General features: G+C 43.1%; 1 long non-coding RNA gene across 1 annotated transcript; it reads right to left on the minus strand.

The window, feature by feature from the left end:
* Positions 1-519: 519 nt before the first annotated feature.
* Positions 520-11,492, minus strand: LOC115587299 (uncharacterized). Its single transcript, XR_003985024.1, has 3 exons — positions 11,324-11,492; positions 765-911; positions 520-675 (listed from the first exon to the last, which is right to left on the minus strand). It is a non-coding gene; the product is annotated as an uncharacterized LOC115587299 (long non-coding RNA).
* Positions 11,493-26,324: the final 14,832 nt, after the last annotated feature.

The following is a 26,324-nucleotide window of genomic DNA, read 5'->3' on the forward strand; positions in this document are numbered from 1 at the left end:
GGTCATGCCAGTGGATCTGGAGGAATTTGGAGATTATGGTTTTAACTCTGCAAAGACAGATGCTAGGGAAATAGCAGAGAAGATTGAGGTGGACATGAGCTGGCCTGAGGCGCGACAGAGGAAGACAAAAAGGCAGTTTGATTATGAGGGGAGAGATGAAACTCTAGCCGTTTTTAGACAGAGCACCAAGCTGCCAATTTGCCCGTCCTTTTGGCGGCTCGGTCCGCGGTTTTAGACAGAGGCGGGCAAATTGGGGGTCTGTTGTGGTCCGCCGATTTTCCGCCTCGGAGGGTACACTTACAGGGTTTTCCCTGGGTTTTTAGAGGTCTTAGGGGGGTGGGCAGCTGAAGAAGCCGGGTTAGCGTTCCTCGGCCTTACATTTTTTTAAAAAGCTTTTTTTTAACCAAAAACTGCAATTTCACATAATTTTGACCACTATCATTACTATAGGTAACTAAAAAACAGACTCAATTTGCTTTAGTTGTAATTTACCCTTGATTTGCATAATTCACAGCCCCCTTTTGAACATTTTACTCTTCTGGTTGAATTGCTTCTGCAGAAGCGCTGAACAAACTTCTCCATCTTAAAAGTTCCTGGCTGAGGGCCATCAATTGCCACCCGGCAGCAGACATCTAGGTGGCAATCTGTCAGCCTGTTTCGCAGAGGTGTCTTCACCTAAAAATGAGATTAACCTTAAAAATCAGCATCTTAATTTGTGTGATTTCTTTCTTTGAATAATAATATTTTCATATAAAATGTCTTACTAGCTTGAGGGCTGAGAAGAGCCTCTCCACATCTGCAGTCTGAACTGGGGCAGTGAGTGCTATAGCAGCAGCCAGACTCAGTTGAGGGAACAGCTCCATGGCATCTGGGCTTATCAGCCACTTCATGGCCTCTTCCAGAGTTTTTGACTGAAGAAAGAACAAAGACACACATTCTGTAACATTTCCATGCACTTGACAGTGAACAGTTCATTAGATGTTTGAAACATCACTGTTTCAGATTGAGAGGTCTAATGTGGAGTTATAGACTTGGGTGGAGGTGTGTGGGCAAATCTATGCTTTCTGTCACGCTCCCTCACTTCATTAGCTCCCTACCTCACTCGACCGCAGCTATGCTAGCTAAAGTTACAGCATGCTATAGAAACTTACTAACGCAGCAACGCCTTTTTATATTTTAACATTTCACATTGCATTTACATTTTTTATAATGTTGTGACCAGAATTGTCACCCCGAATCCTCAGGACCTCAACTCTGTAAACACTGGAGGGAGAGAAGACTGAATGATCACACAGAGTCAAAATTAACTTCCGCCTGTTGCAAGAGGGAGAACTCAACAGCTCAATACAGATCACGTGACCTGCTCCTGCAGCTGTACCCCAAGAGTTCCGAGTTCTCCGTTGTTTGCAGGCTCGTTTTATTGCAATCAAAGGGGCGTTACATTTCATAAAGCATAACCATATTTAGATACATTTTACAGTTTGCTCCACATCTTGTTGTTTGGTTGGGGGTGTTTTTAGGGTAGGGGGTGTTTTAAGCCATAAATGGGTGCATTCACACTTTGCTTCATATCCTGGTTGGGGGTGTTTTGCTTCCCCCCCCTGTCGTACCATCCCCTGTGCTCAAGGACGCATATTTGTGTCTTACTCCTCTGCTTCACTTTTGCTTTTGTAACTTTCCACTCTCTCCTATACAGGGGTTACTCTCTGTGTGCATAATAGACTGTTTGTCATCTGAATATCATAAAGCATAGAGAATATAAAAATCCACAATTCCCCCTTTTGAACTCATATATAGAGTTCAACACCAATAAAATTCAAAACAAACACACACTTGATATAAAAACAGCAAGAAGTATGGATACAGTATAAATCAGCGAGTAAAAAATAGCATAGTTAAGCTAAAAACGGTCAGCAACATCTTCTTCATCTGAGTCTGGAGATTTATCGGTCAGAAGCGGCACCATGCGAGTGGAATCTTGTGAGTGAGGAGCGATAGCTGTTGTGATTAGTCGATTAATCAGGGAGCGCATACAGGGAATAACACAAATGTCACGATAATCAAAGCGACTAATACCAAAATTGCAATTTCGTGCCCATATTGAGGCATAACTATGGCTCCTACTGCTCTAGCAAAACAACCACGGAGTGCGGTGTCCGTTGTACTCTCTCACGTATCGATTATCTCGTTCCTCAGTATATAGGCAAGCGTAATTAAGATATATTTCCACCCATTCACGAGTAAACGTATATACTGGTGTTTTTCCAGTCGGTTCTGTATTTATGAATAAGGCTAACCCTTCATCCAAATAGTGATGTACCGTAAAGGGTCCGATTTTTCTACACACCCAGAGTCTTTTATCGCAGGATAGAGCGTATGGAGGCTGCTCCTGGTATAGGCTACAGGAATTGATACTTCCCCAGTTTTGGATCCAATTCACTGAGGGGTGTGGGGGTCGGGGATACCAATAGGGCGTTTGTACTTTATGCCTTATTCGTCTTTTGTATAGATTTTTATCTCTGCACCTTCGACCCTTCTTTTTTGTTCCTATGGGCATCTAATTGGATGATTCACATGCATGTGGTTCCTGTAAGAGCTAGTTTGGTCAAAGCCCAAGCAAATGCTCCTAAAATAGCTAACCAACATAAGACAAGAATGAAAACAGTGAGATCCTTCATCCCACCTAAGACGACGACCTAAAGGTTCAAAACATACACTCAATCACACTCAAATAAAAAATAAAAAAAAATAAGAGAATAAACAAAAAAAGCCCTGTTTTTTGGTGGTAGTTTGGCACACTACATGTAGGAGAGGAGCGCTATTTCACCTCCTCCCAGCCGGGGTTTCTTCGTTCTTCAGACTCCAGGGGTAGACTACCCTGGAGTCTTTGGTCACTGCAGGGGATTATTCTGCCCCTTTCTTGGCAGGACCTTCTACTGAGTCAGCCGACTCAGCGTTCTGCTCCTGGAGGTTTCTGTGTATGTCGGCCACAGTACGTTGTGGCTCCTCTGCTGCTGCGCACTGGCTCCAGTGGAACCAGGTGTCCCCCTTTCCTTTAAGGCGGACGGCGTGTGTTGTTCTCTCGGTGATCTGGAACGGACCTGTCCACCTAGGCTCCGTCCACTTTCTTTTGATTACTCTCAGTAACACCCACCCCACCTCTGGGGATGTGTGTCCACTCTCCTCCGTGCGTTGGCTCTGGACCTGTTTGGAGAAATGTGACACCAAACTATGCAGTTCGTTATAATACGCTCTTTTAGTCATTGTTTGTCCCTCCTCTTCTGTTAGAGGAAGTTTAGAGCTTGGTCCTGGGAAAGCTCTCCCTGTTTGTAGCTCGTGTGGAGTAAAACCTGTCGAGGTATTTACCGAGCTACGTATTGACATTAGGGCTAGTGGTAGGGCATCTACCCAATTGAGTTTGGTCTGTGCACAGATTTTTGCCAATTTGGTTTTGACTGATTGATTCATCCTTTCCACTTTTCCCTGGGACTGTGGATGATACACTGTCCCAAACACATGTTTTAAACCCAGCATTGCCTCCACCTGCTGGAGGTCTTTATTTTTGAAATGTGTTCCATTGTCAGATCTAATTTTCTCAGGGAACCCGTGTCTAGGGATGTAATGGTTAATCAGACTTTTAATCACAGTCTGGCTGTCCTCCCTCTTTGCTGGCCATGCTTCCGGCCACCCTGTGTATGCATCCACACACATCAATATGTATCGATACCCTCGAACTGTCTGGATCATGTCAGTATAGTCTATTATGATCTCTTTTCCTGGGTTGGTCTGTAAAGGGTATCGTCCTGGTTCTGGCTTTATTGTTGGTTTCACATTAAACTGTGTACACTGTTCACACGTTTTAGTCAGGTATTGAGCCATGTCTTTCATGTACGGATGCCACCAGTGGTTCAGGTTCCTCATCATCTGAGCGACTCCTACGTGGCCTATCCCATGTGCTTCTTCCATAGCTGTCTGTCTAATTTCAGGAGGTAAAAGTGGTCTGCCGTCTGGACCACGCCATAGTCCATCTACTTCAGTCGCCCCTCGTGCTTTACACAGAGTTTTCTCCTGTGGAGAGGCTTTGGTCTGTAAGTCAACTAGTCTTTTTAGGTCGATCGGTGGTCCGGTCTCTGTCTCGGAGCATAGTAGTATGGCTCTTTCTACGTACCCTGCTGCTTGTTTCGCTGTCTGATCAGCTGCATTGTTCCCTCTGGCTATTTTGTCTTTCCCTGTGCTGTGCCCTTTGCACTTGATGATTGCTACTTTCTTTGGTAACAATAATGCTTCTGCTAGTTCTTTCATTTCGGTCTCATGTTTGATTGGTTTGTCTCCAGCTGTTATGAATCCTGCTCTGAGCCACTGTCCTAATTCCACATGGACTGCTCCAGTGGCATAGGCTGAGTCTGTGTAGATGTTTACTTCCTGTTCTTGTGCTATTTTTAGAGCCTCAATTACAGCCACTACTTCTGCTCTTTGGGCGGATTGTGTTCCTTCAAGTCTCTCTGCTTTTAAGACAACTGTCTCTTTGCCCTGATCTTCTACTACTGCGTATGCAGCGCGGAGTCCATCTTGTTCGTGTTGGAAACAACATCCGTCTGTGAAAAGATCTCTAGCTCCTTCTATCGGGCTGGCCTGTAGGTCTGTTCTAACCTTTTCATCTTTTGCTGCTCTTTCTACACATAGGTGTGGTTCTCCTGCACCTATCTGGTCTGCCATGTTTATCCCCTCGTGTGTGAAGGTGATGTTTGGTGCTTCTAAGATTTTACTTAGTCGTCTCTGTCTCAGTGTGGTCAGCGTAAAAGTTTCTGAGTTAACATACGCTACTACACTGTGTGTTGTCAGGATTTTAAGCTGGTGCCCCATGACGATGTGCGCAGTTTTTTTGATGATTTTTGCTATCCCTGCCGCATGTTGCGTGCAAGGAGGATGCCTTCTTTCCATGTTATCTAGCATTATGCTCACAAACATGAGAATCACTCTCTCTCCCCCTTTTCTCTGGAACAGGATGCCATTTATGCATCCTTCTGTTCCAGAGACATCAAGAAAAAATGGCTGTTTGTAATCGGGTGTTGCAAGTTCAGCAGCGGTTGCAAGGGATTGTTTTAGTTCGATAAAGGCTTTTTCCGCCAGTTGTGTCCATTCTACTTTAGCCGAAAGATTTCGCATGCCCTGATCCCTGACCAGCTGCCGGAGTGGTTGAGTCAATCCCGTGTAGTTCGCCACGAAGTTTCTACTGTAGCCTGTCAAACCAAGAAACGATAATACGTCTTTTACCTTCTCAGGTTTGGGGTGATGTAAGATCGTTGATCGATGCGCTGGAGACAAGCCCACCCCCTTTTGTGATACCATTCTTCCCAGAAATGAGACCTGTTTACGAGCAATTTGTAATTTTGATTTGCTGACTTTGAACCCTGTTTTGGCCAAATGTTCAAGGATAGTTTTGGTGGCAGCTAGACAAAGGGCGGCGGAGGGCGCGGCGATCAATAAATCATCAACGTATTGGACCAGAGTGGTGTTCTCTGGTAGCGCACAATCTTTTAGCACATCCTTGAGTACCTGGTTAAAGATACCTGGGGAAAGGGCGAAACCTTGTGGGAGTCGGGTGTAGCGCAACTGCTGGCCTTGATATGTAAAAGAGAAAATGTCACGGCATTCTTCAGCGAGTGGTAGACAGAAAAATGCGTTGGCTAAGTCAATGCATGAAAACCATGTTTGTGATGGATCGAGGTTAGCCAGAGCCACATAGGGGTTAGGCACTGGCACCGTGGGCGTAAGGAGAATGTCATTAATACACCTTAAGTCATGTGCCATTCGATATTTCCCTGTACCTTTCTTCTCTACTGGTAAAATAGGGGTGTTCCAAGAGGAGTATGATTGCTCTAATACACCGGCTTGTAACAATCCTTCGATTGTGTCTGCTATGCCTGCCTCTGCCTGAGGTTTATGCGGATATTGTCTTATCCATAGCGGCGAATCAGTTTTCACTTTAAATGTTACTGGGGTACAATTAGTGAGCCCCACGTCCGTGGGACCCTCGGCCCACAAGTGGTCAGGCAGTGAGGAAAGAATTTCCTGTGCCAGGTAGTGATCCGTTTTTTCTCTGCCGTGCGAGCGAGTAATTTGATCATGTTGTAACGTTGCTATATCTGAGCTGTTTGTCAAGATTTTATAGGTGCGCGTAGAGTCAGAGAATAAAACCTGCGGAATTTCAGTATATCTCCAATCCGAGACACTTAATGCCCTTTTTACCATCCCACCTAATTCTTTAGCCTGATGCTGAGGATGTACAGCCAGCGAAACATGAGGGGCAGCCTCGTCTTCCATCATGTACCACTGCAACTGTTCAGGAGCCAAATCAACACCCGCAGCCACCCCTTCTGGTGCAACGTAAATGTTTTGACTATGTACATCCCAACACACCCCTTCAAGTTGATCCCTGAATTTCTCCTGATACCAATCAGTTTGTTGTCTATCATAAAACAGAGTCACATGCGGAGGGTCGGGGGGAGAGACAAACGGTTCGATTTGGGCTATCAAGGGCTTCCACTGCAGGTACGCAGAGAGGATGCCAGATGTTTCTGGGGTTTCTGGCTGTATCAATCCCCAGTATATGTCCGCGCATGCTTCTTCGACGGGAGCCATCAAATATTGACCTCCGGAGGGAGTGCCTGAGCAGTGTAAGGTGGTACGGTCTGGTAAAGTCACTGCGAGCCCGTCCGGGCTACACAAAATGGAAGCTCCAAGTTTGATGAGGAGGTCCCTCCCCAACAAATTCGCAGGGACGGTGGGGGAGTGGACAAAACTGTGCATCAGTGTTTGCCCCCCAATTTGAGTCGTTAGTGGAATAGTAATTGGCAGAGTTTGTTTTTCCCCAGAGAAGCCCATGACCGTAATGCGCTGTTTCGAGAGTTTGTCAGGTGGTGCCTGAATAAGTGTGGAACAGGTAGCACCCGTATCCACTAGGAAAGGGAGCACGTCTGTGTCGACCTTTATCGACAGCATCGGGTCTGCCGGATTGCTGCTGTCGGAGCCTCTCCGTGGGGTGTGCTATTGTTGTTGGTGCGCCTCTCCGTCCCAGCGTTCCCATCCGATCGCGGGAAGCTGGCGCGCAGCCGGAGCACTCTGCCCGCGAGGCTGTGGAGGTTTCTGCTCTCCAATGTGTGGACAATCTCTCACCCAGTGTCCTGTCTCCTCACAATAGTAGCAACGGCCTCTCCCTTGTCCTCCCCTAGGTGGACCGCCCCTTCCACGCCCGCCTCCCCATGAGCCTCTGCCCCTACCATACCCCCGCGTGGGCCTCTGCTGTTGGTTTTGATAGGGAGGTGGCTGGACCCAGGGTGGTGTTGGGTAAAGATCTGGGGTTCCTACAGCGCCCTGTGTAGCTACCAGCACTTTTTTATCAGGCTTTTTCTTATCGTTGGCTTTTTGCCTGGCCTCTGCCAGCTGTATTTTCAGTAATTGAGCCTGCAGGTCTTTTACTGTCTGACTCTCATCCTCTACTTTATCCTGAGCTCGCAACAAATGATGTATGAGGTGGCGGTCCCACACTGTGGAATCGCAACCTGCCATGTCAGGGTTATTTTCCATGGCTTTTCTCACCTCCTCTGGAACACCCTTTAAGACGGCCGCCCTATACCACTCTCTCTGTACGCCTTCTTTTCCGGGGTGGCACCCGGTTTGTTTGATCCACATGTCCTTACTATGGTCTAAATACTCACGCGGGCTTTGTTTTGTGTCCCATTTTAGCTTTGGTACTGCAGCGGCACTAGGAAGAGGATATTTAACCCTCATGGCCTGACCCATTTTTGTGCTAACAGTAGTAAAAGGGATATCATCTCTGTCTTTATTTGTGCCTGCATCTTCCTCAAGGTCCCGTACATCGGACCCTGTAAGGCATCTACTTATTACTGCCCTGAAATCTCCTAACGCGAGCTTTTGGCCAGCTGTCAATTTATCTAGCTGACTCAACCATAAGGACCCTCCTTCTGCCACGGGGGGTAGTTTATCCACTAAGGCTTGGACATCACCTATGGGGAATGGACGGTACTGCATAGTATTGCTCGAACCTGCCTGTATCAGTGGGAGTTGATATCGGATAGGTGGTCTAGATGAATGTCCTGTCTGAGACCTAGTTTGCATGCGGGCCTTTTCGGTCAGTTCCTTCATAACCCGGTGTGACTCTTCGATCTCTTGTTCTAGCTGTTCTAACGCTTTTCCGTCGTTATCTTCGCCCCATACTCCCCTCGCATGCATTGCCACCTCAGCTTCCTCGTCCCTATAGGGTCCTGATTCCCATCTGCCTTTTGCTGACATTTCAATCTCCCCTTCTCTGTCTTCCCTTTCATGTAGGAATCGGGCAATTTTGTCTTCGACTATTTTTTCTTTTTCCTCCTGCAATTGTATCTGTGTCAATTTTTCTCTAAGTAGTCTCTTTCTTTCTTCTGATTTGTCTTTTCCTCCCTGTGCTCCCTGCACCCACCTATCTATATCGGGCCCGCAGGCCCCTTCTGGTGTCTTTGCTCCCTCCTTTTCTTTCGGCCGCATCCATTTTATCAAATCCGCCTCAGAAAGGCCTAACTGCACTTCCTGATTTGTTCCGTCTCTCTGTCCCCTTAATAAAAACGGCTCTGGCTCAATATGATTTGTCTGCTTCTGAGCAGTGTCCTGCCTTTGGGGTGTGGGAAGCGGTGCGTGAGATGTTATTTCTGAAGCTGCCGTAACGCTTATACCGCTACGTGATTCTGTCCAGTCACTATCTTGGGCGTTATCTATATAGATTTTCCCTGATGTTATCTGCAGTGAGGGATATATACCCGGTGTAGGTTTAGTAAGCGGAGCACTTGGACATGCAGTCGAGTACGGTGGGGGATTTGGAACCGGGGGGTTGTCTATTTTTTGTTTTTTGGATTCTTCTATCATGAGGTGTTTTACTCCCTGCCACCACATAGCCCATTTGCTCCATTGAGCTCTCTCCTCACTGGCTTTTGCCTGTGCTTTCTTATGCTTTCCCTTATTTATGAGTCCGCATGTTTTCCCTTCCTCTATCTCTTTCTCCTCCCTTTGCTTGGCTTCCTCTTCTTTTTTCCAAAACTCAGCCTTTAAGTTACCTTGACCTTGCATGCTTCTCTTTTTCTCCTGCATCAATTTTGTCACTGCTGCTTTTAGCTTAGATTTTTCTTCTGCCGCTGACCGGGGTTCGTGTGTTCGATCTATCACTTTATTGAGAGCCAACACCTGCTCCTCGACAGTCCTAAGTCCCGTAATCGGTCCCCACCCGTCATCATCTATTTCTCTGTCAAACTCGCCGTCCATTGTTTTTCTCAGTTATTTCAGTTGGTGGTGTACTACAAGTTTTGTTCCTCTCCGTACTACAAGATGTTACTTCCTCAATTCAGAGTTTGAGTGACTTACTTCAACAGGCCACTGCGTATGTTAACACCGTTAGGTTTCAACAGTGCTGCTGCTTCAGTTCACTTTTGCTCTGACATTCACACACATACACATTCATTCATTACCCTCTAATTATGGACTGCTCACAGTAGCGCTATGGTCTTGCTAGTCCCTGGCCTGCTCACATTTATTTCACTGGTCTTGCTAAGCCTGTTAGCTCACATTTATTTCACTGGTCTTGCTAACTTTTATTCTGAGTAGCTCACATTTATTTCACTGGTCTTGCTACTCTGTGTGTGTTTTCTCGTGTTCTGGAAAGGAATGCTTTGACTCACAGGACTTATCTTCTCTGTTCTTGCTGCTTCAGAGCATTTAGAGACAACTCACGTGGGATGTCATGCGATCTTGAAGTCTCCAAATGTTAAAACAGCTCACAGTTATTTTTATTTTTATTTTTTTATTTTTTTTTTTTCTGGTCTCGTTATCTCAGGGGCTGGAGATAACTCACAGTTAATTGCTACATATGTGTTTGTGTTCCTATCCCAAGTTCTGGCCGACTGGAAACTATGGCACGCTATGTCCCTGGTATCCAGTCCTTGCTGTGAATCTAATCTTCACAACTGACACCAAAACTTTATATATCTGTAATTTGAGATTCCGTCCACTTACTGCAGCGACCACCTAGATAGTGCGATCGTGTTTCAGTTTTCAGTCACTCAACATTCACACCATGTGTTTTGCCTGGTCTTGCCTTTTCTTTTTTCTAGCTTTCCTTGATTTAGCATTTGGGGATCCTCAGCCCCCGGGACTCAAACCCAGCTGTACAGCCCTGCTGTTTTAACAGCCCCTCGTCAGAGAACTGTGGGAGTCGCCACTCTCAGGATTTACACACACTTCCTTATTCTTAAGTTCATTCACTCACTCTATATATCATAGTGTAATCATTCACCTCGTCCCCCACTAAATTTGCAGACTTTAACTACTAGGATTTAGGACACAATAATTTAGTTTTATGCCAATGCAGAATAAAGATCTGCTTACCTTAAGTGTGCCGGCTTGTGTCCCTCGTCTGTTCGTATCGGTCTTTTGTTTCTCAAATCACGTGTCGAGGTCCGCTTTTGTCAACTTGGAGTTGATCCCGGACGAGCCCCCAAAATTGTTGTGGCCAGAATTGTCACCCCGAATCCTCAGGACCTCAACTCTGTAAACACTGGAGGGAGAGAAGACTGAATGATCACACAGAGTCAAAATTAACTTCCGCCTGTTGCAAGAGGGAGAACTCAACAGCTCAATACAGATCACGTGACCTGCTCCTGCAGCTGTACCCCAAGAGTTCCGAGTTCTCCGTTGTTTGCAGGCTCGTTTTATTGCAATCAAAGGGGCGTTACATTTCATAAAGCATAACCATATTTAGATACATTTTACAGTTTGCTCCACATCTTGTTGTTTGGTTGGGGGTGTTTTTAGGGTAGGGGGTGTTTTAAGCCATAAATGGGTGCATTCACACTTTGCTTCATATCCTGGTTGGGGGTGTTTTGCTTCCCCCCCCTGTCGTACCATCCCCTGTGCTCAAGGACGCATATTTGTGTCTTACTCCTCTGCTTCACTTTTGCTTTTGTAACTTTCCACTCTCTCCTATACAGGGGTTACTCTCTGTGTGCATAATAGACTGTTTGTCATCTGAATATCATAAAGCATAGAGAATATAAAAATCCACAATAACTAACAGTAAAGCGGAATAAAGCTATAGTAGTGCCCCATCGAAAGGACCAAGCAGTAGCTGACGTTAGCAGCCTGTTCCTCTCCTCAGCGGTGGAGCTGCTGCTGTCAGAGACACAGGTAGCAGGGGAAAGTAATAACCATCACCGATGGTTTCGGTATATTTTCGGTTATTTGCCCAGCCTTGAGCGTAAGCTTGGCTAATGTTACTCACCAGGACTTCCGTGGTGGCATTCTGATGACAGACGTTTTCTGGTACTCCCTTAAATGCTTTTCACTCCGTGTTGTTGTGGCACGCGCACTCGCCTCCCTCCGTCCCGCCCACTCACACACCGCCACACACACACACACACACACAGACGCAGATACACACGCTGGGTGAACGAACATTTTTCTGAAAACAGATAGGTGTAAACAGGGGTTTTTTTTAAACAGAGAAGGTGAAATGTCCGTTTTTGGAAATACCCGGCAACGTGTAAAGATCAATGGGACGCAATGCGGCTCTTATTTCTTTTTGCTCACCTGCTCAATTTTTTCTCTTAGGCGGGAAGCAAAAATGCTTGGGCGCCGCGCCTAAGCCGTATAATGGCAGGGAAAACCCTGCACTTATTTCCGCCTTGCCTGCTTTCTAAAAACGAGGCGGAAATGTGCCGGCCTCAGCGTGAGGTGGGCGGAGGTGTCGTTGACCTGCACTGTTGTGCGACCCACAGCCGGGGAGTTTTAAAACCAAGAAACAGCTGATCACAGCAGTCAGTTCATCACTTCATCCGCGGACATTAAGATGAGCAACTGGACAGCCGCTGAGATCCAGGAGATGCTAGCGTCTCATTGGTCTCTGTAGCTGTTTTGTTGTGTTAGCTTGCTGTTGTGTCAGAAAGCTAAGGACGGTCGCTACTTTCAAATTAAAAGCCCCCCGCTAAGAACCCAGTTCTAAAATCCAATGGGGTGCAATGTCAGGCTCTTATTTTGAAGACAAATTCTATGTCACCGTTCACAGCCCAACTTTGAGCTTCACGTCACGTCACATGTTTACGCCTACCTCAGAGGCGGCTTTTGGAAAAGGAGGAATATTATGCCTCTGTTTTAGAAAGACAGGCCGGCACATTGCCGTCCTTACCTTGGAGCAAATGTGCCGTCCTTTTCTATCTAAAAAGGGCTACTGTCTACTCCAGAGGAGCTCTTCAAAAGAGAGTTTTTCCTCCACCGTGTTGACACAGCCCAGGCAACTTGAGGAGAGAGTTTCTCAAACATGCAGGCCTTCTTTGACTTTTATGGGTTTCTCTACTCATCTGAGTTATTGAGAAGCACAGTGCAGGGAGGGAAGCTGGAAGAATGCTGCCACAAACTGGAGCAAGCAGTGGAGGATGTGGATGCAGAGGGCCTTAAGATGGAGATCGAAGGGGCTGTTATATCCTTCCCCCCACACATCACATCACCACTTGAAATGTTGGAGTATATATACAAGGAGAATCTCTTAGACATTAATCCAAATTTGAGCATAGCTCTAAGACTCCTCCTTACGCTCCCTGTTACTGTAGCTTCAGGTGAGAGAAGCTTTTCGACACTGAAGCGGCTGAAAACGTATATGTGTTCCACAATGTCTCAGGCACAGGCTGTCTGCCCTCGCAACTATTGCTATAGAACATGAAGTCCAAAAAACACTGAATATGGAGTCAGTGATAGGCAAGTTTGCTGAGGCCAAAGCACAAAGGGTTAGATTTGTATGAAGACTATGATCTCAACTGTACCACCTGGTCATAAGAAGAAGATGAATATTGTGACAAAGTAGAGCAGGACTAATACAGGAATAAAGGAGCAGGAGGAATACAAGGACAGAAGAGATGAAGAGAAAGTAAGGGACAAAGGCGAGAAAAACATGAACATGTTATTCAAGGAAGAGAGGCATAACAGGGTAGAAGAGATGAAAAGAAAGTGAGAGCACAAAGACAAGGACAGGAAGAGAAGGTAATCATTTTACAGTACATTTCAATATAATTCCTGTAACTACTTGAGTAACCTGCTGTTATGTTGTGACAGAAGTCCAGAAGACAGAAGACATCTACCAGATAAGTCCTGCTGGATAACCAAGGTAACTGATGCCCATTTAAGGATATTGTAGTTGACAAAAAGTATTCTTATTTTCATAAACAAGATGATATACAGTTTGAACTTTTGTACATACTGTACATTGTATATGAAAAAATGTTAAGTAAAAAAGTGCATTTGTTAAACTGTTAATATATTATTTTGTATTTATTTTGTTTGTTGTTTATTTTAAAGGTGCAGTTCTACACATCACTGATGTATGACGATGAGTGAGAAGTTACAGCAACAATAGGACTTTCTTTCTTGGACATCTGTGCAATGGAAAACATGGACAACAATGCACATGGATGGACTCAAACAAGAGAATGAGCAGAATATGTATTGTGGATATGTGCCAAACTTCCACTCTCTCCCTCTCAAGCTCTCTTTGCTTTACACAATGTCCGTTAATAATTACTATTTCATTTTTATAAACTCACCCCTTGACTGGCAATAATACCGTTTCTCGAGAATCTTTAGTCACCTCATGCATATGATGTAAGGCAAGGCAAGGCAAGTTTATTTGTATAGCACAATTCAGATACAAGGCAACTCAAAGTGCTTTACAGGCAAGCACAAATTACATTAAAAGACATAAACATTTCATTTAAAAGACATTAAAAATTGCATTAAAAAAAATAATAATAATAACAAAAAAAATTAAAAATAGCATTTTAAGACCAGTAAAAACATTAAGAGACAAACATCAAAACAAGTAGGCTAAAATAGAGAAGCTTTAAAAGAAACAAGACTGTAGAGTCAGAGTAATAATGCAGTTCAAAGACTTGAATTGCTTCAGTTAAAAGCAGTGGCAAAAAGAAATGTTTAAAGTCTTGATTTAAAAGAGGTGAGTGTTGGAGCAGACCTGCAATTTTCAGGGAGTTTGTTCCAAATATGTGGCGCATAGTAACTGAAAGCTGCTTCTCCATGTTTACTTCTGACTCTGGGGACTGAAAGCAGACTGGTACCTGACGATCTCAGAGGTCTGGATGGTTCATAGCGTGGCAGCAGATCAGAGATGTATTTTGGCCCGAAACCATTCAATGCTTTATAAACCAACAACAGGACTTTGAAATCTATTCTTTGATAGACAGGAAGCCAGTGTAAAGATCTAAGAACTGGAGTGATGTGATCTACTTTTTTGGTTCTTGTTAGGACTCGAGCAGCAGCGTTCTGAATCAGCTGCAACTGTCTGATGGAGTTCTTAGGGAGTCCTGTAAGGACACCATTACAGTGGTCGAGTCTGCTGAAGATAAATGCGTGAACAAGTTTCTCCAAATCCTGCCGAGACATAAGCCCTCTTATCCTGGATATATTCTTAAGGTGATAGTAGGCTGACTTTGTAACTGTCTTAATATGGCTGCTGAAATTCATGTCTGAGTCCATAGTCACACCAAGGTTTCTGACTTGGTCTGTAGTTTTCAACATTACAGACTGAAGCTGAGCAGAGACTTTAAGTCGTTCTTCCTTGGATCCAAAAACAATTATTTCAGTCTTATCTTTGTTTAATCGAAGAAAATTCTGACACATCCAATCATTGATTTGTTCAATGCATCTACTCAGGGTATGTATGGGATTATAGTCCCCTGGTGATATGGTTATGTAAATTTGTGTGTCATCTGCATAACTATGGTAGCAAATTTCATTGTTTTCCATTATTTGAGCTAGAGGGAGCATGTAAATGTTGAACAGTAGAGGCCCCAGAATGGAGCCCTGAGGTACTCCGCTTGTCATTTTCATCCGTTCAGATGTGTAGTCACCAATAGACACAAAGTAATCTCTCTCATTTAGATTAAATTTAAACCACTTTAGTGTTGTACCAGAGAGTCCAACCCAGTTTTCCAGTCGGTCCAGTAGTATATCGTCGCTGTCGGGCGGAAACCTCCTATGTCCACATTTGGTCAATTTCATTTTTTTTCACAAATCGACACTATTGGTCATTCCCACGTGGGTCTGTTATTTTTTAGAAATTATTAACCAATCTAAAGTGTTGAAAACAGCTTGAGAGCAAATCTCTTAACTCCATTGGACACTTCAACTGTCAGCAAAGCCTCGTAACTCCACCCACCTCTTCCTCTACTCTTCCACCACTCCGCGGGGGCTTCGCGGCACAAAGTCTTATTTTCTGAGGATGGAAAGTCGCAACGCTCTGGAAATCCTCGTCCAGCAACACATCCTTTAAGGTAAATGTCCTCAAAACACTGGTTATTCATGATTCTAGTATGTGTATCAGTTATATGCCAAACAGTTTTATCTCAACCTGGAAGTAATGGTGAGGTGTAATGTATCGTTTCTGAGGATGCTAGATATTTTTTTCTGCTAGGTCCAGTATTGGACGGTAGCCAATTTGTTGATTGAAATCTTCCCATGGTTTTGTTTCTGACAAGGATGATTAATCTAAGCACAAACACTGCCTGCCGTTGACTTTGTTAGCCACTAGGTTTTGTCGGCATGTTTGGTGAGAGAGCTAAAGTGATTTTCGTGGGGCAAAACACTAGAACAGCCAAGACGGTCATTTTGACCGTTTTCAAATGTATATGTGCAACAACTTTGCTGAATGAAAAAATGCTGTACGGTTGTTATATGACCTTCTCTAAAAGTGTCTGTATTTTATTTTAGAATAGTTTTATGTAACTTACACAAAAGACAAAGACAGTATGATGATATTTGACCTATTTCGGCCATAACCGGATCCTGCCAGACACACATCCTTTCGCGGGTTTCATTGTTGCATTTTTCGCGGGGTTTGCTGCTTTTATTGTCTCTAACTTTGTGAGCGGTCTCCAGCCATGTTTCTTTGCTAATTATCATACGTAAACATGCCCTATAACTTAGGGAAACGATCATTAGCCACTAGGTTTTGTCATCAGGTTTGGTGAGATAGCTAACATGATTTCGTGAGGCAAAACACTAGAACAGCCAAGACGGTCATTTTGACCGTTTTCAAATGTATATGTGCAATAACTTTGCTCCATGAGAAAATGTAGTAGTGCTGTTATATGACCTTCTCTAAAGGTGTTTGTTTTTTTAGTTTAGAGTAGTTTTATGTAAATTATACAAAAGACAACGAAAATGTGATAATATTTGACCTATTTCTGCCATAACCGGATCCTGCCAGACACACATCCTTTCGCGGGGTTTCATTGTTGCATTTTTCGTGGGGTTTGCCGCTTGTATTGTCTCTATTGTCTATTAAGCAAGCTATGGCTTCCTGCCTCGTTATCATACCTAAACATGCCATATAACTAAGGGAAACGATCATTTGACCTTCATTCATTTTATGTTTTGCAGCAACCATGTCTGTGTCCTTAAAGGAACTCTGTGAGATGGCCAATGTGCCATATGACTAGTCAAGGGCCCTAATAGAGAGTGAGAGCTCTGATGGAGAGAGTGTAGAGAGAGAGGAAGCAACAGTGGTGGAGGCTACAGTGGTGCATGCTGGTAGAGTGAACTTCTTTCGGGTAGGTTAGATGCTTTTTTACAATTTCTCATTAAAGTGGATAAGTTCCTTCAACTATACAGTAGCTCTCACTGTTGACAGTTTATAAAGATGTAACACATTACATCGTACATGCTGGTAGAGTGAATTTCTGAGAGATAATCATGATTTCACATATCAAAATGGATGAGTTTTATGCAGATGGATTTCACAACAATAGACATTTGTTAAAAGAATTATTCACACTAACTGTAGCATGTGTTTGAAAAGATTTCTCTAGTGGTCTGGAGGGAGAGGAGGCCTTGCGGCTGGATCCAGAGCAGGTGGAGATTGACACGGGTAGGTTAGATGCTTTTCTACAATTTTTCATTAAATTGGATAAGTTCCTTCAACTATATAGTAGCTCTCACTGTTGACAGTTTATAAACATGTAACTCATTCATTCACATTTGATTTGTGTGTGTATTTTGAAATTTTCCATGGTGAAAGCGTAGACGACTCAGATGCAGAGAGTTCAGGCTCAGATGCTGAGGAAGATACACCTCCGAGAAAAAGACAGAAAGCTGAAAACACCTGGAAAAAAGTTACTAACAAGAAAAGAAGAATGGTTGGTAAGTCATATACTGGAAAACAGAAGCAGAAGGACATAGTGAGGGAGCCACAGGCTATGGGGCCTAGATGTTCATCAGCAGCCTGTGTCAAGTCAGCGAAACATCACTGCAGTGCAATCAGTGAGCCTGAGAGGAGCATAATTTTCAAGGACTTCTGGCAACATATGACCTGGGAGGAGAAGAGGATGTATGTGCGTGGTCTAATTGATGTGGTCCCTGTGCAAAGGAGAAGGGGGGCTGAAAATTCCCGAAGATCAAATTCCCTGTTTTTTTTTTTACGGATCAGCAGGCAAAGAAGACGTGTCTGCAAAGGTATGTTTTTGTCTACCCTAGGCATAGGCGAGTGGTCTGCCCTTAACTGGGCAAAGGAGGGACACACACAAACCATCACGGAGGGACAAACACACAGCAACGCACGACGTTCAGTGGCAGGCCATGAATTAATTTGCAGCTTTTTTCAGGACCTCCCAAAGGTGCCCTCACACTACTGCAGATCCACAACATCCAAACAGTACCTGGAACCTGTGTTTCAGTCGATGGCTAATCTGTATGCAGTGTATTGTCGCGCTGCAGCAGAGAAGAATGTAACACCTTTGTCAAGGCAAGTGTTTACAGATGAGTTCAAGCGTCTTAACCTAGGCCTTTACCATCCCAAAAAGGACCAGTGCAACATCTGTTGTGCTTTCAAGACCGGCAACTTTCCTGATGACAAGTGGCAGCACCATCTCCTTCGAAAAGAAGAGGCCCGCGCCGAAAAGTTATCGGACAAAAGCAAGGCCAGCAACAACATCATGGTCGTATGTATGGACTTACAAGCCCTCCTTTTGTGCCCAAAGCTAAAAGCTTCTCCCTTGTATTACAAAACAAAGCTTGCAGTTCACAATTTTACTGTGTACAACATGCTGACACACAGTGCCACATGCTATGTCTGGCATGAAGGCGAGGGATCCCTGTCTGCCAGTGAGTTTGCCTCATGCATTGTTGATTACCTCTCTGCCCACACTGAGCCTGACACATTTATTCTGTAGAGTGACGGCTGCGGGTATCAGAACCGGAATGCAGTTCTAAGCAATGCACTTCTTCTGTTCTCCATGAAGAAAAACAAAGTGGTCATTCAGAAGTACCTTGAGAAGGGGCATACTCAGATGGAATGCGACTCCGTTCGCAGCGTCATCGAGAGGCGCCTGAGGGACCAGGATGTGTATCTCCCAGTGGAGTATGTTAACCTGATAAAGAGGGCCTGTGTGAAGCCTCATCCATATGAGGTCAAGTACATCGACCACACCTTCTTCCAAGACTTCACCAACCTGAGGCTCTGCAAGTCTGTGCGTCCTGGAGTAAGGCCTGGTGACCCAACTGTCCATGATATCAGAGCCATCAGGTAATTACTAATGTAAATCTTATGTCTTAACAAATACTGTGGGTATGAAATTATGATGTTGCATATTGTTTTATGAAATCTCACAGTGATTATGTTGTTGTGTTATATTTTTTGTTATTAGGTACAACAGCAATGGAATGATGGACTTCAAAATCAACCACTCTGATGACTGGCATCCACATCCGAGTCACCAACTCCGTAACTCAACCTCAGACAGCCACACAGTCACCCAGCTCTATTCAGACCGCCTGAAGATCAAAGAGCTGAAATTCAAACACCTCCAAGACCTGAAGGAAGTCATCCCAAAGGACTTTCACTGCTTCTATGACAATTTGCTTCACTAGCTTAATGTAGGATGCAGTATTAACACAGTCAGTATGATGGCAATGTAACAACACACACAGAGCCTCACAGATACTTGCACACAGACAGACAAGTGCTCACCCTACTTAGTAATGGGCTAAGTAAAGCAAGCCTCAACAACGATTTAATCTGTGTTTAACTATGATCAGTTTTATCACTTATCAGTTTTCAGTTATTGATGTATTTATTTATTTTATTTATTTATCTGCTGTTACTATTAGTAGCCTTATATTACTATTATTATTGTTAAACTATGATCAGTTATATCAGTTATCAGTTATTAATGCATTTTAAATATCTGCTGTTACTATTAGTAGCCTTATATTACTATTATTATTGTTAAACTATGATCAGTTATATCAGTTATCAGTTATTAATGCATTTTAAATATCTGCTGTTACTATTAGTAGCCTTATATTACTATTATTATTGTTAAACTGTGATCAGTTATATCAGTTATCAGTTGTTGATGTATTTCAAATATCTGCTGTTACTATTAGAAGTTATTATTACTATTATTATTGTTAAACTATGATCAGTTATATCAGTTATCAGTTATTGATGTATTTCAAATATCTGCTGTTACTATTAGTAGTTATTATTACTATTATTATTATACATGTTCATTGGAGTTTTAAAATGTATCTAATATAATACCTGAATTGAATGTTTTGGGTACCACTATTAAATTGTTTTATTATTGTTTTACTGACTCGAAGTTCAGCTGTTAGACCAACTTCTAGACTATGCCTCTCTTGGCAATGCGCATGTAAAATACCCCAAGTAACAAGGTTTTTATTTATGGGAGAAAAAAGGTCTATCTACTGGCGCCATCTACTGTCTACTTTGGAAAACTCTGTTAGACAATTGCGAGTGAAAATAGTTAGGTAAGATACATTTGAGTAGGTCTGTTTTGTTAAAAATCGATGGCTGTAGTAATGCTTCGGTACAGAAGGGAGCCCGTGATCCACGAAGGTAAGTTTGCGTGCAGATTAATTTCCGCCTATTAGACAGCCTGGTCAGCTCACCATTTTATGTATTGCATCACTCATAGCTCTAAAACCTTAACAATAGCATTTAGGAAGATGTATGTAACCACAGTCGTTAGCTTTGGTTAACCATTAAAGCCTTTTCTCTTGTGAAAAGGCTCAATGCGAGCGCCAACTTCAGCAAATGTTTGCGTGCAGACTAATTTCCGCCTATTAATTTCCACCTTGTCAGTTTATTGTGGTATTTCATCACTCATAGCTCTTAAACATTTTAAAATAGAGTTTACGAAGATGTATGTAACTACAATAATTAGCTTTGATTAGCTCTTAAAGCCTTGTCTCTTGTCAAAAGGCTCAACACGACAGCAGACTGTTATCAACACCGCTGGAAGCAGCGACGTCTGTGTCCGTACCATTCATATCAATGAAAGCGTAACCTCCTATCTCCCTGCTCCAAAATCATAAACCTTGTATCTCCGATTAAACATGATTTGGGGGAAATGATGTATTAATGTTGGTACATATCAGTATATGATAATAATATAAGGTAGAATACCAACTTTTAACAATATAATGTTTAATAACTCAAGAAATATGCCGTTTTTTTAATTTCCTGAAAAATAATGGTTTTGGAGATAAGAGGATTCCGCCCGACAGCGACGATATTATGGTCGACTGTGTCAAACGCAGCACTGAGATCCAGTAATACTAAGACTGACATTTTTCCGCTGTCTGTGTTTGAATGAATGTCGTTGAAGACCTTAACGAGGGCCATCTCAGTGCTGTGATGTGGTGGAAATCCTGATTGGAAAACATCAAAACAGCCATTTATTATTAAGTAATTGTTCAGCTGTTGAAAGACAGCTTTTTCAATTATTTTACTTAAAATTGGGAGGTTTGAAATGGGCCTATAGTTATTCATTACTGATGTGTCTAGAGTTCTCTTTTTCAGGAGTGGTTTAATGACTGCTGTCTTAATGGCTTGGGGGAAGACACCTGAGAGAAGAGACATGTTAACAATCTGTAGCAGGTCTGGAATCATGCAGTCTGAAACTTTTTTGAAGAACCCTGCTGGTAAAATATCCAGGCTGCAGGAGGAAGACTTCAAATGCTGTATAATGTCTTGAAGGTTTTTGTCATTGATTGGATCAAATTGTGTCAGGGTATTAGAGTTGGGTTTAGGTGGACAAAACGACAACACACCTCCAGTACCTGGTAGAGTGGCACTGACCGCTTGTCTAATGTTCTGAATTTTGGCAGTGAAGAATGATGCAAATTCATTACAGGCCCTGGTCGACAGATGTTCAGCTGCTACTGGCACAGGAGGGTTTGTTAGCCTGTCGACAGTAGCAAACAAGGCACGAGCATTATTTTTGTTCTTGGTGATAATGTCTGAGAAGAAGGACTTCCTTGACTTTTTTAATTCGAAATTAAAAATGTAAAGTCTCTCTTTATAAATGTCAAAATGAACCTGGAGATTTGTTTTTCGCCACCTGCGCTCAGCTTTTCGACATTCCCTTTTTTCCATCTTGACAAGCGTGACGTTTCTCCAAGGAGATTTTTTCTTACCAGAGACCACCTTCACTTTAGTGGGTGCAATGGCATTCATGACATTTGTAATTTTGGAATTGAAATGAAGTACAAGGTCATTGACAGAGAACCTAGAGAGGGGTGGTGTGGAAGAGAAAGCCTCAATGAATATGTCACCAGTGTTTTCAGTGATGTATCGCTTTGAGACAACCTGAGTTTGAACATTTGTGTACACAGATATATCACTCTCAAAGAAAACACAGTAATGGTCAGAGAGAGCGACATCAGATACCAGAACCTTAGAAATGTTCAGACCCTTTGAGATTACTAAGTCCAGGATGTGGCCCCTGTTGTGTGTGGGCTGTGTCACATGCTGAGTGAGTCCAAAGTTATCAAGAACACAGCACAGTTCTTTAATCCATCTGTCCTCAGGCTTGTCGACATGGATGTTAAAGTCACCAACAATTAACACACAATCAAAGTCAGTGCAGATAAGAGATAGTAACTCAACAAGGTCATCAAAGAAATACGTACAGTATTTAGGTGGCCTGTAGATGTTTAGAAATATAGCTCGAGAAGATGAGTTTACCTGAAGAGCAACATATTCAAAAGAAGTAAAACTTCCATAAAACATCTGCTTGCATTTGAGTAACTCATTAAACAGAATACTAACACCTCCTCCTTTTTTATGCATTCTAGTTTCACTTATGAAAGAGAAATTTGGAGGACTTGATTCAATGTGAACAGCTGCACTGTTATCCTGCTCTAACCAAGTTTCAGTTTAAAACATAAAAGTAAGATTGTGTTTGATGATAAAGTCATGTATTAAAAAAGATTTTCCTGCCAGAGATCCGATGTTTAATAGAGCAACAGTTACAGTATCAAAACCAACTGTGCAATTTTTTGCGACAGTTAGTGGCTGACGAGGAATGGGAGCTAAATTGAATGGATTGGCACATTTAGTCCCGCATTTCCTGTTTCTCAACAAATTCACAATTTTTCTATTACCTGTAAGCACAGGAATTGAGGAGGCTGCCTGAACTCCAAGGGGCCCTGGCTTTTCTCGGGGGAAAACAGTAGTGATATCAACTTCGTAGCCCGGACCCGGCACATATCAGTAAGCGTTAATTGTACTGTCAGCATGGACAGGATGTGCTTCGCTGTTTTCAGACTGTAGAGGCCAAAGATTATTCAGAGGGGGCGGAGGGGCACGATGACGTTTTGGCGATGGTGGTTTCAAGCGTGGCAGAATTGGGCGGGGTGTGAGTCTGAGTCCAACATTGACCAGCTTTTTCATCTCATCCGTGAAATCGAGGAGGGGGGAAGAGGGGGAGAGGCTGAGGCTGGCTGGAGAGGGCGGAGAGTTGGTAACCTGGTAACTTGAATGCTTGGGTTTCATAGAATGTTCTCAGCATCAACAAGACAGTGTATTTTTTCTTCATGTGTGAAGGATAATAACCTTTTGATTTCCCCAAAGCTACCACAGGTTAGTTTGACAAAGCGGTCGTTTCTCCTAAGAGGACGTCTGTAGTCTTGGCTTGTGTATAAGAGGCCCTCAACAACAATCCGCTTGTGTATCATGACCATGTCAGCAGGGCTGTACGTTAACTTTTTCAGCACATAGCACTAGGGGTGGTGAAAAAAATCGATTATTGATTAATCGCGATTATAATATTGACGATTATGATTCGATTATTAAATTTCCAAAAATCTATTAAAATTTCTTTTTTTTTTTTTTTTTTAAATAGTAATACAAACTGGAGTCCTCCTCTTACTGGCTTCCGCTACATGGTCCACAGTCTGGAGCCAAGATATGTTATTCCATCCCGGAGCTTTTTCACACTTAAATCGATTCCAAATCTTTACAAGGAGACAAAGCTTTCCGTGCAAGTGTCCCTCAACTCTGCTCACAGGGTAGCAATAACCTGCGATGCCTGGACATCCAGAGCTACAGTCTCATGTGTGACCGTTACAGCTCATTATGTCAGCAGTTAATGGAAGCTAATGTCCTACGTACTTCAGACGAGAGCTATGGATGATAGCCACACAAGCACAAATATGTGTGAGTTTCTCAAAGCAATGGCAGACGAGTGGGGAAGAGAGAAACATGCCCTGGTTCTCGTCACCAACAATGCTTCTAACATGAGTCCGGCTGCTGAGCTTGGCAGCTTTCTTTTAACAGTGAAACACTACATTTAAGACAAATTATAAAATAATAATTTGTATATTACAGTTACACTATACAATATTGAAGGTGCTGTGAGGTGTTACTCAAAAGATAAGTAAAATAATTCAGCAGCTGACTGATGTTAAATGGAAGATCAATAATCGTTAATAATTGAAAATCGAATCGATAATCGTTAATAATCAAAAATCGATTTGTAATCGAATCGAGACTTCAATAATCCGAATCGAATCGAATCGGGAAATTGGGCCGATTAACCACCCCTACATAGCACTAGTGCTACAGAGGCTGACAGTTTTTTAGCACAGGACCAGAGAGTTGTAGCACACCCTGAAAATGAAAAGAATGTAAAAAATGAATGAATGAATGAATGTTACATCTTTCTATGAATGGATCACACAGACAGACACACACACACACACAGACACACACACACACACACAGACAGACAGACAGACACACACAGAGACAGACACACACAGACAGACAGAGACACACACACACAGACAGACAGAATATAGCTGCCTATAATACGTTTAACTTACTTCTTCAAGGGCCGCTTTGTCTGCCCGGGCGACACCGGTGGCGATGGAGTGGCGAACGGTACCAGGCCGCTCCGGGTTTAGCTGAGCGAGATAGGCATCTCGAGCCAGGATGTGACGGTGGGATACGTTGTGTTTTTGCACATTGTCTTTCTTTAGTATGTGGTTGCTGTTAACATAGGGATTATCTTTTCTTATTTTAAGCGGTGCTGTCTGACAAAAGGAGCAATACATTACTTGCTTTGTGGCATCGAACTTGAGCCAGGCGCACTCCTGCTCCCACTTGGTGTTGTAGCTGTATGTTTTAGCTTTCACTTTTGTCGTTGACGCGTTTTCGGTCGGTGTTGGTCGGTCCTCATTTACTTCATTTACGTTATTGTCTGTGTCATCCGGTGTGCCTGGGGTCTCTTTAGTTCGTTTCGTGTTGTCAACGCGGACAGGTTGGAAAAATCTCGTCATGTTGTTGACTTGTGGGAGTAATGTTAGCGTTAGCCACTAGCGTGTGCCAACCCAGCCGCATAGGACAGAGCGTGAGTAAAAGCTGCGACCGTGAGGAATTGTGGGAATTGGCGTTCAATATACAAGACATAACATTAATCATTGACCACAGTTGACTACAACTACCGGGAAGGATAGTCGTAGTACCATCGTTCTACTTTGGTTCTACACAGAAGGATTTTTTTTTTTTCAAACAAGATTCCGAACAAGATTTTTTTTTTTTTTGTGGCTAAATCTGCCCATAGCAACCATGCTACAGGGCAGATTAATTCTTAGCACAGGCATGTTTTGATGTAGCACGTGCGACATGTATGTTGCACTGTACAGCCCTGCATGTCAGGGACCTGCATGTTTGCAGCTTGAAAGGCCAGTTTCTCTTCATTTGTGAGGGCGTGTCTCATGTCATTGCCCAATACTGTGGGTTTGCCAATCTTGTTAGCTTTGCTGGTTTGTCAGATTTGTACAAAATCTCAGAACATTGTTACTAATGGGATGCTTAGATGCAAAGTGTGGGATGGCCTTGTGCAAAAGGAACTTGTCAACAACCTGACAAGGAATTCCTTTTGTGCCCTGTACCAGCTTTAGCAGATTGCCATTTGCATTCTCAAGACAGATTTTGGCCACAGTGGGCCTCAGAGATGCACTGACTTAGCAAGATGGCTTAGGAGGTGGATATTAAAGGTCATAGCAGACTCTCCATACAGAAACTGAAATCTGAATGTGAACTCAAGCATGGCTTCAGCTTTGTCAATATCTGCGTGAGAGATTTCTTCTTGTAAAAGAAGGTATATGACTGATACAAGAAGGCTCATATGTTTCAGGTATTTGCTTTACGTGGGCTCTTTCAGACAATCCCTGTGGCATTCTTGTCATCATGTTAGGTGTCTGAAATGCTTTCAGCCTCTCATCCAGAACTCTTAGTGCTCTTGGACTCCCTACATAGTATGGCTCTGTGCTTGAAGAGGAATCTACCTGTAACTTTGTTAGTTGTCTTGTAACCCCAAGCAGAACAGAATGCATATAATCTGGCACAAATCCCCACACTTTATCAAAGTCTGGCATATTGATAAGAGGGGATGGTCCCTTTACCCCATTCACACTTGAATTCTGCTGGAGTGCTTGCTCCATGTCCTTTAGCATTAAGTACTTTGTCCTGTCTTCGTAGTCCTCTGCCCCAACTGGATATTTGACTTGTCTCTCTACCAAAGTGCAAACAGAATCCACAGCCAAAATAACCATTAAATTGGGGGATGTTCTGCATTGGGGGCCTGGCAAAGGAATCTACACAGCACGTCAATCCAACTAACTTACTAATTGTAGGATTCCCATTTTCGCCTATTTCTGCCAGTGTTTTTGCTTGCTCAACAAAAGGTTTTAGAAAGACATTCATCGTAGGCTCACTAGGCCCAAACCAAAGAGCTGCAAGTATTACATGTTTATGACTTAGTTTTGGTGGGAGCTCATTCAGTGTTAAGCGAATCAGCCAAAGAGAATATTTTGATGATTTGAACACTGGGGTTCCATCAGAATTGAATGTGTACGAGAAATTATCAAGATTAGACAGAATACCACCAGATGCAGATAGCTTTCTG

The sequence above is a fragment of the Sparus aurata genome, chromosome 8 (assembly GCF_900880675.1).
Source record: "Sparus aurata chromosome 8, fSpaAur1.1, whole genome shotgun sequence".
NCBI classification, from domain to species: domain Eukaryota; kingdom Metazoa; phylum Chordata; class Actinopteri; order Spariformes; family Sparidae; genus Sparus; species Sparus aurata.